Source organism: Danio rerio, chromosome 14, assembly GCF_052040795.2.
Source record: "Danio rerio strain M-AB ecotype USA chromosome 14, GRCz13ab, whole genome shotgun sequence".
Classification (NCBI taxonomy): domain Eukaryota; kingdom Metazoa; phylum Chordata; class Actinopteri; order Cypriniformes; family Danionidae; genus Danio; species Danio rerio.
Window position 1 is genome coordinate 54,340,001 of NC_141034.1, and position 17,309 is coordinate 54,357,309.

The 17,309-nt window shown below is 38.1% G+C and overlaps 1 protein-coding gene across 1 annotated transcript in view; it reads left to right on the forward strand.

Moving 5' to 3' along the window:
* nsd1a (nuclear receptor binding SET domain protein 1a) overlaps positions 1–17,309 on the forward strand; it is a 1,446,438-nt gene that overhangs the window by 664,702 nt on the left and 764,427 nt on the right. The window lies entirely within an intron of this gene.

Below are 17,309 nucleotides of genomic sequence, written 5' to 3' on the forward strand. Positions count from 1 at the left end.
GGGATGATGCAGAGATGTATTGATCTGCTGATTTATTGCTGTGATTGTAGAGCAGACTCCAGCAGAAGATGATTGAAGCAGCACTTACATTTATAAAAACATTACAGCGTCTCTGCATCGTCATAATCTGATCACAATCTGTGTGTCTGTTTGTAATTGAATCAGCATTAAAGCAGGAGCAGCTGTATTAAATGGATGAGGGCACGACTCGGGCTGCTGTGATCATACACTCATGCTCTTTTATCAGACACAGTTCAGATGTCTTGTCGTATTTTATCATGACTTAATCCCTTATTGCATTTGCAATCTTTGTATTTTAGGACATTTTGTTTCTGAACAATAGTTTCATTGAGTCGTGGCCGGAAAAACAGCAAAAATAATGGCTCAGTGGTTAGCACTGTGGCCTCACAGCAAGAAGATCGCTGGTTCGAGTCCCGACTGGCCCGGTTGGCATTTCTGTGTGGAGTTTGCATGTTCTCCCCATGTTGGTGTGGGTTTACTCTGGGTGCTCGGGTGTCCCCCACAGTCCGAACACATTCGCTATAGAGTGGAGGAACTATGACGTCACTTTGTAGGCTAATCGGCTGCTAGCATAAAACTGGTTCCCTCGTGAAAATCCCTATAGGATTTTCCCATAGGGTTTTCGAAGATTGCAAATAATAAGCTCTGTGTTCAAACACAGTTCATTACACTTACACGTTTTGTTCAGCCGGATAATTGTCACACGAAAATACAACATTGAGCACTTTTGGATCTTAAATGCAAACGCAAGACTTGAAAAGCTAACATTAGGCTATAAACGGACTACAGCGCCCTCGTGACGTCAGCCCCACCCTGCTACAGACGACTTATCAAGCTTATTTTTAGAAATAACGTCCATGACAAAGAGTTAATCTCTCTGTTTATTATATTGTAATCCACGCTATATATTATAAACTAATAAATACGTAAACACACATAGACCTTTGTGCCTTTTGGATCGTTTTTACGTGGGAAATACGTCTGTTTTGCTTTGCGGTTGTTCTAAAAGTTTTAAAACTGCGTGTATAAATCTGCCTATATAGTATTTTCATCAGACATATTTAAATAAGTGTATCGCTCGCGCACACAGCCTGCTTACCTTAACAGATGACAGAAATGAGGCATGAGGAGGAACAAGTCTGTCAAATGCCTGCAAGTTTCATCATCATGGCAACATTCAATATTCCTTTTATGTCACGACGTACAGCGAAAAGCAGCCCATACAGTCACATCTGCTATACGTTTTATGGAGGAGTGTAAATATTGCAGTTAAATGTGTTCAGATGAAGAAAAAAAGACGAGAAATCACTTGATCACATTAAAATGACAGTTAACATGCATGTATTTTTACACATTTATTCACACGTTTGCATTACTGAGAGCAGGAGAGAGACAGGCTGCACTGAGCAGTATCTTCATAATATCGTTTAATTAAAATAAATGATCAACAAATTAGTCTCGACAGCCTTTACATGTGAAGGAATTATCTGCACACAATCTGAATTCTCAATTAGAATAATACAACAAACTATAAAATATTCTTCATGAAAATACTTAAATCACACACAAATCCAAACGCCCAACACAAGCGAGCTGCGCTCCAGACCAGATGACCTATAATGTCCCCGACGCCGCCTGTAGTCTCATTTAGCAACTTGATAGCAACCGTCTTTTTAAAGAAGCATAACTTATTTAAAAATTCAAGAGTGTGCTGTAACTGATGTGTTTTATGTCGTAGAACAAAACATGAAAGTATCTCGAGTTGGTGTTTGCCACGGACCTTATTTAAGCGATTTTACTGAAACCCCATTCAAAAAAACCCATTGACTATGGGACGAGGGAACCGGAAGTGCTAAAATGCTAACTCGCTTCCGGGTTTTTGCATACAAATTGACGTCATAGTTCCTCCACTCTATTGGTCAATACAAGTATAAAATACCTGCTTGACATTACTGCCGAAAAATAAAGCCTTTTTCGATGGATTATTTTTATTATTTATGGTGGCATAGCAGTCAAAATAGTATGAAAATAGGCTCAAATGAGCTCATTTGGGACAAATTCTGGACCTTTGTCAGTGAGGGGTGGGTCTTCCGAACCACCCGAACCCCCCTGGCTACAGGTCTGAAAAGTTAGAACATGTTTTATGCTTATAGTAAACATGTTTAATCCGCTTGTTAAGTGGTGACGTGTTTGTGACGTATGTAATACTGCTTCCGGGTCCAAGCCGCCATTCATTTGAGTGGATAAATCATTCGTTTATGATCACGTTTTATTCCTATCACACATTAAAGTTAATTTTACATAAAGTCATTGTGTACACAACAATCTCTGGGCTTGCTGCATAACAAATACCAAAATTTTAACAATTTATAAAACAATGAATCACTTTCTGACCATCGGATATTAGGCATGGACGTATATACTGCGATTGTGACTTTCGAAAGTATTAAATCGCTTTAGAAACGTTTATTATTACCATTTCATGAATCTCCCCATTCAGTTGAATAGAGCGCTTGGACCTGGAAGCCGCTCCGCGTGACGTCACACTTAACAAGCGGATAGAATTTTGGCTGTAAATGCGCACCTACAGGTGTTTTAGGCGCAGGTCAGAATTTCTCCAGGTCATAATTTATTTAGTTTATATTAATTTTGTCCAAAAAATGATAATACCTATCCAGCTTCATCTGGAATGCATCCCAAATCACCCTCTGAAGTGGTTTGAGCGATCAGGTTTATATCCGATCAGAATAAGTGAGCAAACAGCCTCAAAAACACAGATATGACGGGATTAGCGCATTTTTCAGCGAAGTGACATCTAACGGCTGAGAACTCCGCTTGCCATTAAAGCCTTCATCGGGCAGTTACTTAAAAAATATCAGAAATAGGGAAAGGGATGTCATGTACTGGACAAGTCAATAAATATAACGTTACAGGACGTCCAGGCTAATGCGGCCAGTTAGCCTAGAACCTCAGATTTTCATCTGTTTGGAAGTCACTTACCTGTTTGGCAGTCTTTATGAACATATATGTTTAATATTTTGAGATAATGACGCCACTGCCTGCCTTTTCTGCCTCCTTGCTCTTTTCGACCTATAGTAACTCACCATGAATGTCACGTTATGTCACGTGACTCGCATCACATTATTGTGGCTTTGAGGCTCTATGGCATTCGAATTATTTAAAATAACACTTTATTACAATATATATTAAATTAATATAAATATATTATGTTGATTATATAATAAAAATATTATATATTATTAAATTACATAAAATAATTAAAAAGACAAATTCTGGACCTTTTAGCCGTGGGGGGTGGTTCGTTCGAACCATCCGAACCCCCCTGGGGCCTCATGTACGAAGACTTGCGTGGAAATCATACTAAAACATTGCGTACGCACAAAGCTGTAAATGTGCGTACGTAGAAAAAAATTCAGATGTATGAAACACTGCGTACGCCGAGTGTCACGCATATTCTTTTGTACATCTGAATGAACGTGAAACTGAGCGCAACATGCATGAGCACAAAACCCCTCCCTGCCTCCTCCCCCGTATGAATATGCTAATGACTATGCTAATGGAAAAACCCAACGAAAAAGCAATGTCAAAGGCAAGCAAAAAGAGAAACTTTGAACAGAATGTGAATTGGAGGTGCTGCTTTCGGAGGTAGACTGGAGAAAAGCGGTGTTATTTGCAAGTTTGTTCTCCGGAATTAACAACAAAAGAAAAAAATTGAGTGGGAGAGTTTAGCTGATGCGGTTAACACTGTTGGGTCTGAACATCGCACTGAGTGAATTAGAAGAGAAATAGTGTGATTTATAGGTGTAAAATATTGTAGTACCCTTAAGTGGCGCAGCTCGTAAGACGCATGTCAACATGTTTTGACACGTTCGAGCATGAACTCGGTTCAAATCCAGCGTCTGATGAACTCTTTCTTCTTTTTTCCCCCGCTACATATAAGATTTTGCCAAATATTTATGACGGGAAAGACAAGTAGGAATCATCAATAAGTTTGTGCATCATATTTTATTTCCACATTTATTGAATGGAAATGTTTCTGATTCACGCATGCAAATTCATCTTCAGATGGTGCCTTTATAGCAGTGTGTGTGCAGTAGATCGCTCAGATTACATTGGGAAAACAGGCGACCGCTGCAAATTGTGCTTTGATGTTTAGCTGGTCAACTGTATGGTATGGAAACCTTGTATACCTGCTAGATGAACCCGTCTCATACAGCTGCCATTGCAAGGCTCAGACACTTTGTAGAGAGGAATTTAACACAACTGCATCTAGGAGTCGCCAATGGAAATAAAACAGACACACACAAGAAATGTGCGTACGCCAGGCATGAGGTTGCCGTGGAGCTGCGCACATTCCCACGTTCAGTTCATCATTAGTAAATCCAGACGTGAGTGATTCTGAGCGTGAAACCTGGCGTACGCAAAGTTTTTGTGCGTACGCAGCGTTGATACATGAGGCCCCTGGTCTGAGGAACCTGATCTTTGGCAGAGGACATACTGATGTTGTGTTTGCTTGTACTCTGCATTTTTCAAGATGCTCCGCCAGCTATCTTAGCACCTGGTTGTGCCGCCATCTAAAACGGCCCTGCGCCAGTGCAACATTGCATCCTGACAGGATTTATTTTTTTTTTTATTTGCTTGTTTAATTTACAGGGACAATACACTTGACATTGTTATACAAAGATAACCGATGTTGTGTACATAGGACATATAGCATAAAGCTAATTTGCAGCCCTCGTCCCTGGTTAGGCTTTACATTATAAAAAAGAATAATAATAATAACAATAATAATAATAATAATAATAAAGAAAACCGGCAAGAATAAAACACAATACAGCAAACATGTACAATATTTACAGAGCCATAAACATAAGATGCAAGTCCATATGGATAAAGAGAAATGTAAATGGGACCAACCTGAAAGAGTAATGCTTAATGTTCACATTGCTGTAAAGATTTCAACCATTCTTTCAGCTTTACAGAAAAAACTGGGAGTTCTGATTGTAACTTTAAATGAACAGGCATGGCATTCCATAGATGTGAACCTTTTCTTGAAAATGATGACTGACCCACAGCGGTTCTGCATCTGCGGATTCTACAATTCCCACTTACTGCCCCTCTAGTCTTCGCCCCATCACTACTGAATTTATTTATTAACTCACAAACTACTTTAGGTGCAAGACCATGTATACACTTAAACATGTTTTTTAAAAACGAAAACTTTAAAAAACTATCAAAACTTAACAAATTATATTTTTTAAGAATTTGACAATGGTGCCATCTTATTGGTTTCTGATCCATTACTTTTAAAGTTTGTTTGTAAAGAGATATTACAGGCTTAACAACTGACTGGGTTGCTTGACCCCAGATTATTGCACAATGAGACATACGTGAAAATATCATAGCATGCACAAACATTTGCGCTGCTTTAAGAGATATATATGGTCTATGGTCTAAGATATGTTGCAGACCTGCATTGGCATTATCGCACAGGGGGCATTTGTGAAAAATCCCTTGCTCTGTTAAACATCATTTGGCAAATATTTGAAAAAGAAAAAGCAATTCGCAGCAGGGTGAATAATTCTGACTTCAACTGTACTGTATTGGAGACGTTTGACTTGATTTTGATCCACAACTCTGCTCAGCTTATCCAGCCGTTTTTATGAGGAGATGAACATGCCGGAAAAGAGAAGAATGTTTACAACTTCAGCCGCACCTGGCTCTGTTAAATAGCTTTTACAGGATTAAGCAGAGCAATTACAGGACATGATGAGCTTCATAAAATGTTCTGCCCATATCATTATGAGTGGATTATCTCACCACAGACCAACTGCACAGGTAATCGATGTACAAGATGACCATTCGTCAGACTACATTTCTACATTTTATACTGTAAAATCCTATCAAATTTTTAAGAAATTAAATGATGCTGTTAAAAAAAATGCCCTTAACAGTAAAATACTACAGTAAAAAAATTTACCTGCACAGTACACTGAGCCACGATTTTGTCATCTGAGACGAATTTTCAAAATCCTAAAAGATTTCTGAAATCCGGAGCTAAAATCGAGATCCTTGACATGTTCACAGACAGCCGATTAATGCTTGTTGCGATTAGATTTTCCCTCCGTTAAAGTTCTGGCAGTGTCAGGAGATTTCAGACACTTTCCTGCAGTGTGACAACAGCTGCGATGAGCGTCAATCAGGGGCGGACTGGCCATCTGGCAATTCTGGCAAATGCCAGAAGGGCCGGACTAATTTTTAAATGTGGGCCGGTCAGTTTTTTTTTTTTTTTTTTTTTAATATGTACTGTTCTTACGTGCAGGCAGCTTTTATGTCTTGCTAGATGTGATATTATGATGATGATAAAAAAATAAAATAAATAATAATAATAATAATAAATGTTAAGCATTTGGCCCAATTGGTGACGGCCGCCTGATTTCAAGATGGGCCGACCCAATCTGAGGTTACTCGGACGTAATCAAATTCCGGCAAGAATGTAATATTTTTTCACCATCTGTAGACCAAAATAAATAGTAAATGTCCGTGTCCGTGGGTGGGTTGTGTCGGTGTGGTAATGTGGGCTGATGTGGCTACAGTGCCAGGGCTGAATTTTTGTCCCAGTCCGCCCCTGGCGTCAATCCTATCCGAATTTGATGACGCGATCCATGCGACAGCTCAAATGACCGCAGGGAAATGTCAGAACAGTTATTTTCGTCCTGCTTTTATTATTGAGGCGTGCTGTGTGCAGAATTGCCGCTACAGATTGTTAACGTTTGCTGTGAGGAATCATTTCAAAACGCGGGATAGTGAACGTGCCGGGTGGATGATGTCAAATTCCGGGGAAGTTTTTGTGTTTGGTGCATCGTCATTGTCGTTCTGTCTGACATTATGATGAGTGAGATCTTTCAGTGTGACATGGGAGCCTTGTTCGTGCAGTCTGACATGCTGCAATCGTTCAGGATTATTAAAAAACGCAGTGTGAACCGGCCTTAAGTTGATTTTAAGTTTTAAATTAAAATCTAGGCCCGGTTTTTCAAAAGGTTTAATCCGGATAAAATTAATCTGGCTTTAGTAATCCTGTTGTTGTGATCTGTGATCTCGTAATCCAGCTTTCTTTTTGAGCCAGTTTTTCAAAGCAACCTCGGATTGGATCAGTCTGATCTGGATAGGAACTTTTCAGGATCATTAAATTTGGATAACCAGTGCTCAGACAGGATAGGAAATCACAGTGTAGAACTATAGATATGTAAAGAGCAACATGTAGAATAGCCAGTGTGGGGAAAAATATAACTTTATTTTTATTTGAAATGAAAACACACACATTTAAAAAAAACTAAAAACAAGAAAAACCCCAGCCCATCCTCTTCCAGCAGTTCGCTCATCTGAGACCTACAACACAAACACTGTACATTGAGGATATTTATAACAAGTTTTAAATATAGATGTATTGGATAAAAATAAAAGACTTAATGTCAAAACCTCCACAATAATTTCAGACTTACTCATCTGATGTGGAGAGAGCAGCTTGTCTGAGTGTAGTCTTAAGGAGGCGGATCTCAAGCCTGGCCTTGGTTTGCTGCAGTTTGGTCAGAGTCAGTTGTTTCTCTGAAGATGAAGCTGTGCTTCTGCCCTTTCAGTCTCTTTTTGCAATTGTTGAAAGAGTTTTAAAAAATCAGTGATTGCCATTCTTTGCATTTTTTGTTTATTTTTATTCTGTAATAATAATAATAATTCCTTACATTTATATAGCACTTTTCTATGCTCTCAAAGTGCTTTACACAATGGGGGAATCTCCTCACCCACCACTAGTGTGCAGCTTCTACCTGGATGATCCAATCCAATGTTGCTTTGAAAAACTGGCTCAAAAGCTGGATTACGTGATCACGGATCGCAAAAACAGGATTACTAAATCTGGATCAATTTGGTCCAGATTTAACCTTTTGAAAAACCGGGCCCAGGTGTCCGTATAAACATACTCATTGATGAGAAATAAAACTAAAAAGAACCATAGTCGTGTCAACAAAAGCATACAGTGTGAAGTGTCATGCAGGAAATTCTGATGAAGTGAATTTGTGGTTATTCTCTGACACCAAATAAGGTCACTGTAGCATTATTACACTTATTTTTATTCATTAAAATCACTGCTGTTTCGTACAGTGTAGCTATAGCAGAGTGAATGAACTGGCGATAGGAATAAAGGATGCATTGTGTAATCAATGGCAATATACCATAGGATATGTTTAAAAATGGTACTGTAGAAGCTTTGTCTTCTGACCTTTTTCAGCAGCACTGCTTCCAGAGGTAATTTTACCATTCATTTTGCCTCGGGGCCTTTTAAAAAAGTCTATTTTGAGTGCTTATAGAGACTCAATTATGCCTTTAATGTTTCATTATGTAATGCTTCGTGGAAATGGGCGGAGCTGAAGATGTCTTTTGGTGCGCTTTTCTTCCTGCACCTCTGATTGGTAGAATTGTCTGCATGGCATTGTGGGTAATGTCGTTTTTCCTGCACAACTTATGCTGTTAAATATGATCCTGGGGCGGCACGATGCCTCTGCTTAGCACTGTCACCTCACAGCAAGAAAGTCACTAGTTTGAGTCCTGACAGGCCAGTTGATTTTTGCATGTTCTGGGTGTAGGTCTCCTCCGGGTGCTCCGGTTTCCCCCACAGTCCAAACACATGCGCTATAGGGGAATTGATGAACTAAATTGGCCATAGTGTATGAATATGTGTGTGTATGGGTGTTTCCCAGTACTAAGTTGCAGGTGGAAGGACATCCACTGTGTAAAACATATGCTGGAATAGTTGGTGGTTTATTCTGCTGTGGTGACCTCTGAAATAGAGACTAAGCCAAAGAAAAATGAATTAATATCTTCATTCTTGCAAATAACAAACACTTATGACTTTTACCTCAATAAACTACTAATTATCTGCTTATTAGTAGTTATTAAGGTAGAAGCTCATTCATTCATTCATTTTCGGCTTAGTCTCTTTATTAATCCGGGGTCACCACAGCAGAATAAGCTTATCCAGCACGTTTTTACGCAGCGAATGCCCTTCCAGACACAACCCATCTTTGGGAAACATCCACACACACTCATTCATTCACACTCATACACTATGGACAATTTAGCCTACACAATTCACCTGTACCACATGTCTTTGGACTGGGGGGGGGGGACCGGAGCACCCGGAGGAAACCCACGCGAACGCAGAGAGAACATGCAAACTCCACACAGAAACGCCAACTGAGCCAGCCGAGGCTCGAACCCGCGACCTTCTTGCTGTGAGGCGACAGCACTACCTACTGCGCCACTGTGTCGCCTAAGGAAGAAGTTGTGTTGGGTATTGGGTAGGATTAGGGATGTACTAATAAACAGTCAATATTTTTATAATAGGCAGAATAAGCTGGTATTAATAGTGAGAATTGGCATACTTAAATTAAAATGTCACTTTTATGTTTTACAAAAATAACAAAAAAAATGAAGATAGTTTTTATTTGTTTAAATTAATAAGTGATTTAACTTCACATTGTGGTTATTTGTTTGCAAACACACCAAAGGGATGCAAAAACTCACACCAAGAGTTTATTTAGCACATTAATAGCACATGGTATGGACAGAGAATAAAAAGATGGTACGGTTAAAGTTTCCAAATAATTCCCAAATGATGTTTAACAGATTCAGGATTTTTTTCACAGTATTTCTTATAATATTTTATCCTCTGGAGAAAGTCTTATTTCTCTCCCAGTCTCTTTGAGGCCTACTTACTCGTTTTGTCTCTCTCTCCCTCCCCGTCTCTCTCTTTCATGGGTAACTTTATTTTTACATTTAAGCTGGGTACAATTATTATCACATTTTTATTATTTTTTTTTATTTTTAACATTTTATACAGTTATCTGTATTAATTCAGTTGTAACCAATGTCATTTTCAATCTCATTTTCAAGTACTTGTAAATTAATTTTGATGTAAAGGGAAATGACCCCCCCCCCTCCTTCAGTTCAAGTCTACCTCCGAATTTAAAAAAAAAATGCATCATAGTGGGCGTGGAGCTTCGCAATCAGAGGCAGCAGTGGGCGTTGCCAGCGGAGCAGGGGAGAAGGAGGGGAGTGAACAACTGTTGTCAGTCGGCTCACAAAATGAGACACAAACCGTGAGGAGACGCATGATTTTATAGTTTACAGAGTTAAAATGCAAAGAAATAAACACTAATTTAATGCCTTGCTATTTGTCATTTATAATATCATATGCACACAACTTTAATTTATATCATAATAAAGATAATCGTGTTCAATTAAGCACTATAAATGAGGAGTTCTACCTCAATCCCCGTGTGTGAATGCAGACTCAGTGCAGCAGGTCTTTTGCCCTGCCTATTTCAATCATTATTTCACAAATAAAGTACTCGAGGGTTTCTACTTAATTGCTCCATATTGCAATAGAATACAATCACATACTGTAATATCAACGCTCTCTCACATTTTTAGCTATTAATACTGCCCTTATTTCCGTTTTTGGTATAAGATTGCAGAAGAATGGTTTGACTAGAAATGTAAAGTTTTTTTTTATATACCATCATATTGTTAACTTTTTAGTCATTCGGCAAAACTACAGTTCGAACCGCTGTGGTTTAAAACCCAATCTGACACAACAATGCCTATTGTGACATTGCATTGCAATGAATTGTACAACAATAAATTGTTACACTCCTGCTATTAAAGTAGAAGAATTTTACATTTTCACTGATTTAACATATACAGTTGAAGTGAGAATTATTAGCCCTGTATATTTTCTCTAAAATTTTTCTGGCCCAGATCTGGCTAACGCAATCAGCTTTTACTTGGCCCACATGCCATAGTAAATCATGGTACATGATTTGATCAATTCTGGCTTCCTTTTTCAGCCAAGTTAATAACCCATAACTGGGCCTGAACTGGGCCAGATAGGTTTGTCACGGCTGCAATAAAATTGATAAACCCATGAAGCAGCTCGATTTACAGTAGGTGAGTTCAATGTGTCATTACCGCCGAGGCTTATACCGCCGTCGTTTTAAATTGCTGCAGCTCTGTTTTTAGTGTATGACCGCATATTGAGAATAAACCGCCAGGGGGCACAAAGGGATGGGATGCGTACGGACAGAAATAGCCTATACAGCAGCCTTAAATATGCTACTGTGCATGTAAATGAGATTAAACAATAAGTCAGAGCATTATAAGTCCTTCATTAATCATTTAAAAATTGGTAACACACTTTTATTATTATTGTAAACTTAGTGCAGAGAGGATTCGTTTTGGAAAATAGAATTGAAGAAATAAGACAGCTAAAAGGAAAGCACAAACATTTAGTACTAATAAGTAGGCCTAAATAAATAAATAAAGCAAGCTTTTAGACTACCATTGATGACCAGCTAAACTTCTCTGACCACATCTCTAGAACTGCTCGATCGTGCAGATCCGCACTCTATAACATCAGAAAGATCCGACCCTTCCTATCTGAACATGCAGCTCAACTCCTTGTTCAAGCTCTTGTTCTCTCCAGATTGGATTACTGCAACTCTCTACTAGCCGGGCTTCCAGCTAGCTCTATCAAACCTCTTCAGCTGCTTCAGAGCGCTCGCACGAGTGGTCTTTAATGAACCTAAAAGAGCACATGTCACTCCGCTGCTCATCCGTTTGCACTGGCTGCCAGTTGCTGCTCGCATCAAATTCAAAGCTCTGATGTTTGCTTACAAAGCGACTTCTGGCTGCGCTCCTTCTTATCTGCTCTCACTTCTGCAGATTTATGTGCCCTCCAGGAACTAGCGTTCTGTGAAATGAACGTCGCCTAATGGTTCCATCCCAAAGAGGGAAGAAATCACTTTCCCAAACGCTCGCATTCAATCTGCCCAGTTGGTGGAATGAACTCCCTAACTGCATCAGAACAGCAGAGTCACTTTGCGTACAGCACTTATTCATTGTTGCTCTTAGTTGTGTAAATTGCTTCCTTGTCCTCATTTGCAAGTCGCTTTGGATAAAAGCGTCTGCTAAATGACTAAATGTAAATGTAAATATAGAGAGATGTTCAGTGTTTACTATTTTGATAGGACTAAGACAAGACATTTTCATTTATGTTTTCATTTACATTTTCGTTCTTGATTATATTTTACTATTTCATTTTATGTCTCAATTATTGTACATAATAATAAATGAATAATGAAAAATAAATGAATAATGAAAATAGTCCTAAATAATTATTTATTTAAAGACATTGCAGCGAAACACTGCGAAATGGTCAGGCGCAAGGTCGCAAGAGCTTAAGTTGAATGCTGCTTCATCCAAAGCATAAAAATAAAATAACCTACCTCAAGCAGATCACACTTTTTCGAAGCAATCTGATTAGTAGAATTTTTTTTTTCTCTGTGTATTTTAAAAGTGGGTCAAAATAGGCCAAACTCACATGCCAATTTTTTGCTGGCCCGGATCTGGCCTACACAATCAGGTTTTGCTTGGCCCGCTTGCCACAGTGAGTTACGGTACATGACTGGACCAAGTCTGACTTCCAGACAAGGGCCAAACATGGCCCAAATCTGGGCCAAGTCTCAGCCAATTCAACTCATGACTGGGCATGAACTGGGCCAGATAGGCTGGTGTGTCACAATTGTAATAAAGCTGATAAAGCCATAAAGTATTGACCTGATTGGTAGAATTTTTTTTTGACCAATGACCTGATTGGTAGAATTTTTTTCTTTACTCAAAAATTGTTCGAACATATTTTACAAGTGGGTCAAGACAGGCCAAACTTACATTGCTCACATATCAATTTTTAACATCTAGGCCAAATACTACATTTTACATCTGGCCCAAATCTTGTGTGCCGCCTCAAAGACGGTGCTACATCTGCCAAACCCGGGCCCTGTTTGGCCCACATGCTGTATGCCAAATCTGGGCCAGAATTCGTTGCTACCTTTGAAATGACTTAAAAATCTGTCATCCCTGCTAAAGCGGCTGTTGTCCGAATACAGATTATTAGAAATAAAGCGCAGTGTTTGGTTTATTTTCCAGGCATCATAATATGTTGATTGAGGGTGAAATGTGACCAGTCACACATAGTTTAAGTGTCACACGTTAACAGTGAACATGACTGTTCTCAGATGAGCCGCAGGGGCTTGTTAAAGAAAAAAATATACAAAATATGGCAAAACAGAAGCACACGAGGAATTTCACACTGGGTATCTTTGTGAATTCATCTAATAAGATGTTCAGGAGCATACAGTTATGGATATTTAATCTGAGGCAAGATGAGACAGACATGCATGACAGCAAAACTGAGGTCGAAACATGCAATAATTAACAATTAAATGTGAAATACTTTTAAAACCCAATGCCAAGTGTATCTTGTATTAGGCGTGTGTGTTATATATTGCTTATTTATTTACTTATAGACTTCTTCAATTCAATAAATACAAATATACTGATTTTATGTTATTTTACAAATCGTCACCTTAGAATTATAAGGTTCTCTCTGTGTTCTAATTGATTTTGAGATATTGAGCTTCAAAGTTTTACATTATGCGTGTTCATACATTAACATGATAGAGAACCTAGGGGCTATCTAATTATGAATTATCAAACTTCTCTTACATTTGCAAATTGGAGTCAGAAAAAAACACGGTAAATGCAGATAGAACCTTCTCATTCTGAAAAGTTACTTTCCACTTAGAATCATAAGGTTCTATCTGGCAGATCATTCATTGAAGCATTACTTTTCAAGAAATACAATCAAAACATATATAAATTGGTGTTGGAACAATATGTTGATCCTTGAGAAAGTTACATCTTTGCTTTCTATAACATTTATTAACCAGTTAAACTCTGCTGTTATTTTGGGATTTCTACTTGGATTTTGCCTACCCACATTTAAAAGCTTCCCAAATCCACATGCAGAGGTGTAAATGCAAAAATTTGGTCTCATTTTAAAGAAAACCCTTTGAATTTTTATAAAACACTATTGAAAGTGTTTAAAATGTCTATATATGTTGTCTGTGTTATAATAAACACCTAAAAAAAGAGGCGCTTTTTGTATTTTTTTTTATAAACTCAAATTTGAAAGTGTACCTTTTAGGTTGTGTGTGGTCTAGCGTGCTGTAATTAATGTTGGTGGTTCCTGCACATGTCTGTAATCATAGGAAAAACAGAAAAATGTCTCCACCATAATCTATGCAAAAGTTATTGTATTCCAACTGATGAGAGGTGCTGTACAAGACACAGGGAGCGATCATTGTTTTCATATTTCACTATTCTTTTGTTTGATTAAACTTAATTCACTGTGTTTGGACCACATCAGACATATAAAAGGATTACTTATGCACATCACCTCAAAAACAGAGGAAAAATGTCCCTGAAGCTCACAGCATAAGGTAAGAGATGACAGCTGTCTGTGCTATCTGCGGCTGCTTAGTGATCATAAATGTATTGTTTTCACTTCTGCGTCATGAAAACACGGCGATTAATTCGGCAACTGTTTGATATGTGAATATAATTCAGTTAAAAGGGTGCTAGAACCAGCAGGAGCTTTCATTTGAGCTATAACTTATACATGTGTCATATGAAAATGAACCAATGTTCAATACCCAGCTCGGGTATCCAAAATACTGTGAATTTGAGTGTAAATAACTTCTGTACAGTAGAATAAAAGCCAAAGTGATGCATATGTGCATAAAATATAGATTCTACACTTTCAAACGAAACCACTTAAGGGTCTGGTGCAATGCTCGCCCTTTAAATCTGAAAGCATTAAAGAGTTTAACTGGTTAAGCAAACAAGGCTGTGCTAAACATGTCCAGTGCAGCTTTTAATTTTATGTTATTAATATGTTAATATTTAATACATTTTATGCTTTACATTGATTATTTAATCATATTTATTAAATTAGAGCTTTCCATGAATGGGCCTGCAATGTTTTTGACTGATGTCAACGCACATCAGTTCCCTAACATTAAGAAAGTAGCGATCGTCATGCTCAGTTTGTTTGGATCAACATATACATGTGAGTCAAGTTTTTCACACATGAACTCCATAAAAAGCAACTCTCGTTGCTCCCTGACTGACCATACACTCCACCAATGCCAATGAATTGAATTGACAACCCACAAGCATAAAGTCACATGTGTGTAAGTTGTTTATTTTGTTTCAAAAGGAAATAATGTTGTTTCTAATAGCCTACTTCTGTGCACTATTTTGTTTTATGCTCTTTGTGATCAGATATGTAGCCTAGGTCCGTTTTTTCTTTTCTTTTTTAAGTGGAAAAAATAGGGGCTACCTCAGGTTCTGTTAATTCAGCTCTTTTTGTATGCACTATTTGCTCTGCAAACTGACCAAAGTTAAAAGAGAAACAACAAATAAACCTTATGTTTTTCAATACATTTTTTAGTGTTCGTTTTAAAATCGTTACAAAGCCGCTAAAATGACTGGCCCAGCTAACCTTCTTGGTTTGACAATCTGGCCCAACTAAATTTATAATTGAATAGCCCTGATCTACACCTTAAGGGCCCTATCATACCGGCGCAAGGCACAACGCAATTGTTGTTTGCTAGTTTCAGCTTGGCGCAAGAGTTGTTTTGACGTTTTGTGCCACGCTGTTTAAATAGCAGATGCATTTGCACTCATATGTGCGCCCATAGGTGCTCTGGTCTAAAACAGGAGGCGTTCTGAGGCGCATTGCTGGTGCATTGCTATTTTGAGAAACTATAATACATTTTAAGTAAATAATTTTTCAATACACCAAAACAAAGCCGGTCTAAAGTCCAGCGCAGAGTTGTGCCTCGCTTACACTACTAAATACACACAAGATGTAGAGCAATACGCAAATATCTTTACATATGAAAATGAATTAAAATATTAAGAATATATATAGGATATAATAAGAATATATATAGGATATAAATATAAAGGATTAAAAGTAAAACATATTATTTTCTAGCCTACATAAATATGAAAAACGGTCGCCTTTATGCTTTCTTCATCTCGGGAGGCTTTTTCAGTTTATTCATAACGATTTGCTTTTGTATAATGTTATTATTATTAGCAGTATTATTTATTATATCCATATTTATATTTGTTTTATTAAAACAAGCTTAGATTTGTCCACCTGTCAGGTTTTAGACCATATAGGTTTTCATTTATTAGTTTGCTGGAAATTAGAACTGAATTTAGAAATAGTTTTAAAACAAATCTTTGCGCTTAACAAACAAAATTATTTATAGGCTAATTGATGTCTGTGTAAAGGTTTCCCTATCCACGAGAGCGAAAGTGAAAGTTAATAATTTATATCTCATTCTCGCGTGGTAAGTCCACTTACACTTGTACACTTATGTAAATAGCAAATGAGCTATGGCGCGATGCAACTGGCTCTTAAAATAGAGCCTAAAGAGAGTAAAGTCATTGTAAGTCTTAACCGCCATTGCAGCATGGTATAAGTAAACACTAATGTGTGTGTGTGCGTGAATAAACTTCACCACAAATACATTAAATAAACTTACTTGGTATTTTTGACTAATGAGCTGTGTTTCAGCTTCATCTGTGTCTGTCGATAAAGGGCGTCAAACACCGGATGTGCCGCTCAGCGCACATGACAGTTGGAAGTATCGCACACCAGACGCACACATTCACATGTTAATTAAAATGAAACTATTCAGATTGGGCTTTGTGGCGCTGCAGAAATATGAACAGTGTCCTGAGTTGTGGCTGGGCGCCGCGGACAGCTGCCGACTTTTGGCACCGGTATGGGTACACTGATAGAAACGATCTGTCTCTTTGTTGTGTTAGAGATAGCAGGGGAGATTCATATATTACTCAAGGGCCGAAGAGTATTAGTTTCAGGGTTAACTCCCTTTTATTTTCCTTGCAGCCGGTGAATTAACAAGGACACATGTAACTTGGTCCAATTATTTATTACTCTCCGTGTGGTACAACTAAATCACCAAAGAGGGAACATCACGAAAAACAGTCTCATTGCGAAGGACTGCTCCTCTTTTCTGTCTCTCCCTCTCCGCTCCACACACACACAATGCAAAACTGCAACCCCACCCCTTAAAGGACCTGCACATTTTAACGCACAACAGATGCGCAGCGCCATGGATTTTGGAATTCTAAGTGTTGCAAAATGTGCAGGACAATTTACAACACTTAGAATTCTAAAATCCTTATCACTTATCACCATATCACTTATCACTGACTGCTGTTTATCTACTGTAGGAGAATGTGTTTATCTAACAGGAGAAACAGACACA